The 4,102-nt window shown below is 35.7% G+C and overlaps 1 pseudogene; it reads right to left on the bottom strand.

Moving 5' to 3' along the window:
* Positions 1–3,397: 3,397 nt before the first annotated feature.
* Positions 3,398–3,521, bottom strand: LOC127666430 (uncharacterized; annotated as a pseudogene).
* Between the last annotated feature and the right edge of the window lie 581 nt (positions 3,522–4,102).

Here is a 4,102-nt window from a genome sequence, read left to right as displayed (position 1 = left end):
GATAGTAAATTAAATGTCTGTTCTTAAAGTAATCAGCATAGCACTGTTGGTCTTGAGTTTGTTCACTGCTTATTATTGACTCTATTCAGTTAATAATCCTGCACTGACTAGACACCAGGTGAGGTTCTGAGCATATATTATGTCTGAGTTATTTCGTTGAATGGCATCCCTAAAAGGAAAGGTTGTTGCCTTGAAATGGTGGAATAGAAGCCTCATAGGAGCTGTGTCTGGAGTGAAACTCAAACACTCATCCTTGTGTCTACCTGCAGCTAAGATTCTGCTGCCATATCTCAACCTAAGTTCCTTTACCAACCACCTTGTCATTGCTAATAACGCAGTGAACTCTGAGTTCATCATCATTGAGCTCTAGGTATAAATCCACTCAGACCTCAGACCAGCATTATAGAGACACTTCCCTCTAGCCTTCACCAGAAACTCAAGGCAGTGGCACCCGTTAAATTCTTAGTGACTTGAAAGTATCACAAGGATGTATACTTGTATTGTAGAAAATGTATAGTCTATTTAGAAACAATATACTGAGTGTTGTTATTCTCTTCCTATCTGGGAGTGCCATTAATTCTTCCCTGGTGTAACTACCTTTTCTCTTTCTCATACTTGAAAAAGTAAGGTAAGTAGAACTGAATCTTCTGATACTTCAGACTATGTTAATTATAGAAGCAAGAATGGATGGCACCAAGACCCTACTTAGGGATCCAGGCAGGTTCTTCTACTAGCATCAATTCCAAAGCTGCTTTGTAATCTCATCTATCCAATATTACTATCTCACTTAGGCACATGTGAACATTACCCTTCACATATATTATACTTAGATTTAAAATCATTGGTTTTACATAAATATGTTAACCATCTATTTGGATCTTCCTCTATGTCATGGATCAGATGATTGGATGGTTGGATGATTCCTAAGTAATAACTCAAAGTAGCTAATTTCTTCAAGGTATGTTCATAGGTATGAAAAATTGGAAATACAGCTTGTAGAGGTATAGGTCTAAAAAGAATTTGTACTTCCATGACAAACAATAAGTCAGGGACAAACAACTGCATCCTTGATGAATTTCAGTAGAAGGATCACAGCCTAATGATTCTTTCTTTCCACAATTAAAAAATTCATTTCCTGAATAAAGTTTCCTAAAACTGGGTAACATGTATCATGAAAAAATCAATTTGATTTCAAAATATCTCATAAATAATAGTTGTTACATTGACAGAAGGACTCCAGTAAGCAAAAGACAATAGAAGCAACAATTTGGTGGCAGTTCTCCAAAGATCTTGTTTTCCTGTTTAGAGCACTCTGGTGGCTTCAAGGTGCCTAAATGCTTTAATAACATTTCGACCTCACAAGGTAGATTTTTCTATGGATAAAAACAAAGGCACTCAGGGATTCCAGTTCCTCTCACATCTGGAGCTTCTGCCTTTGTCTAAATTTGATATCTTTGACAATACACTCCTTAGTAGAAAGCTTCAACAGCTTGTGTAATTACTGAGCGTGAGTGCCACAGACCTTTTATGCTGTGCTTAAGAGTTGCCAACCTTCACTGTCAGGAAAATCATGGAAAATTAAATTAGGACAATAGATGAAATAATGGATGTAGGGGAATGAAATCCTTAAGTGCTTCAGTCATGCTGCTAATGAAGAAAGACTTCTCTCTGCCTTTTCTCTCTGCTGTAAACAGCAGATATCAGTCCTAAAAGTGGTAGCTTATTTGCTGGTTTCCTTTTACATAAGCTGTTAATGATTTTTAGAGTGGAGACTTTAAAGTATTCTGTTTTAATACAGTATTTCAAAGCCTCTGTTGCATTAACAGAACTGCTATATAATAGAACAATGAGAGAGAGAGACAGAGAGAGAAAAACAGAGAGAGAGAGACAGAGAGAGACTGAGATGGACATTGCGAGACAGAGAGCATATCTGTATTATTTCTGTGTGTGAAACATTTTTATGTGTTGATCTGTTAAGAATCATACAAAGTACTCTAAACATAGGCATTACCCCAAAAGAACATACTGCATAAAGCAATATGGTTTTGATACAGGGAGTAATGAAATAAGAAATTCATTCAGAACAATGAGGAGCCTTGTTCATTTCCTGCTGAACATGATAACAGAGATTTCTGTATCCTTTTTGTAGACTTCTTTGTTTTGAATTTAATTTTAACCTTAATACAACTCCAATTGATTTGTAAATACTTATAAAACTTTATGACCTAAGAATATATTTTATGAGTTTTCTAATTAAATGTGAGCCATTATTAAATTACAAAGGAATTCAGTTGGTGTTTGATATTGAATAAAAAGTGGGAGATGTAATTAAGCTATTTAAATAAAGTTGCATTATTGAAGAGAAATATAATATCTGTTACTTAGGGGGAAAGATCATTCTATCATTCTTAATCATGAATTGAACCAACAGAACAGCTTATGTGACAGTGTCTCTGTTGTCATTTCAGGGAATATGGGCAGAACAAACAAGTGTTTCCTTTTAAATCATTGTTCTTAAGTGGGTCATCTAAAAATCTTGTGGAAAATTCTTTGCTTATACTTTCTTTCTACATGATGTATTAAAGCCAGTATACAATCCAGGTTGGACTGTGATGCCAAATTCAGCAATAAGAGTCAATCACTGCAACAGTACCACATCTGAAATTGCAAGTCATTGTTCTTTTGCTAGACTTGGATGAAGAATGACCAAGGCTGTACGTTGACCTTGTTCTTGTCTTTGATCTCGCTCTTTGCATCGGTGAAATGTCACTCTTCTAACACAAAATGAAGCTGTGCTACCATTAGAGGGGAGCAATTCTCTGACCTAGTACCATCCATTGTGTTTTAAATCCATCTTCCTTTTACTGATAGAGATCATGAAATACATGCTGGTAAACTCAGAAACATGACAGCTGCTACCTTCTAGGTCAAGCTCTCTTCCCTCCCAAGTTTCTACATTATGTGGCAAACATAAATGAAAGCCTTAGCTGCATAGCAGACCCTTGGCTATTGCTGAAACACCAGACTCAAAACTAACCATAGCTACACGTGTTCCCCTAAGGCTATACATAGAACACATGTAGCCATTACTTTTGACAATGCCACAAGTTTTTTTCCTGAAATTGCAGGGTCATCATAAGGACAGAAGTAGGGGGTAACCACATTTAGGCATTTTGAGCAAAGAGTGTTTGTCACAAGTGACGGAATAACAGCTGTGTGAGGTCTCACTGTTCATCAGGGAGCAAGTCAGAGGGAAGAGACAATAAATACTATTTCTATATCCCCTTCTTCTTCACAGTAGACTTACATTCCTTTTTAATACTTAGAGTTCTATAAAAAGATGTAGTTCAACACCCCTTCAACATCAGCATAAAGGCACAGGATGTTCTTTTAAAAGCATACTCACATTTCTCCAATATTTAGTCTATCTTTTATTTTCTAAAACTGTCCCTTTTTTCTATTAGCAATAATCGTGCCTCGGATAAACCTCACTGGCTACGATACTGCCACTGTGCAAAGCTCTCCTTTCTTTCTAATGCTCCTGCTTTTCCCTCATAGAAGATATTAGTTGTTATGTTATTTTCAACTGTCTTTCTGCAAATTTTGTTTCTAAAACCTCTTCCTTCATATAAGTATCTATATTGGTAAGGAAGTTACAGAGTAATAATTATACTTCTGGCACAGGAAGAGATGTTGTCTTGAATTTCTATATATCAAAATGTGTCCTAATCTCATTGGCAAGTTTGTTCTTGTAAAGGATATTTCTTTCTTGTTTCATTTTCCTCAATAAATGTTTCTTGATAAATATTATCCCAAGATTTCAAACAATTATAGAATTAATAGCATTCAGTATGAACTATGCTATGTTCTTGATCATTGATCAAGATAACTTATATGAAGCCTGAGTTTAGCCACCCTGTTTGTTTTCTCTTTTACTTTCTATTTATGTAACTGGCTAAATAGCTATCTCCTCCCAGGAACCATACCCCTGGTTCACTTCCCATGCACTGTTATAGAGTTTTTCTGAGATAATGGCCTATTTGGGATAATGTGGATGGTTATCACAGTTTTACTTTTGGTTTTATTTTGGGGTTTTTTTGTC

Source organism: Apodemus sylvaticus, chromosome 15, assembly GCF_947179515.1.
Source record: "Apodemus sylvaticus chromosome 15, mApoSyl1.1, whole genome shotgun sequence".
NCBI classification, from domain to species: domain Eukaryota; kingdom Metazoa; phylum Chordata; class Mammalia; order Rodentia; family Muridae; genus Apodemus; species Apodemus sylvaticus.
Note: the sequence above shows the minus strand (reverse complement) of the source record. Positions and strands in the feature narration are given on the sequence as shown.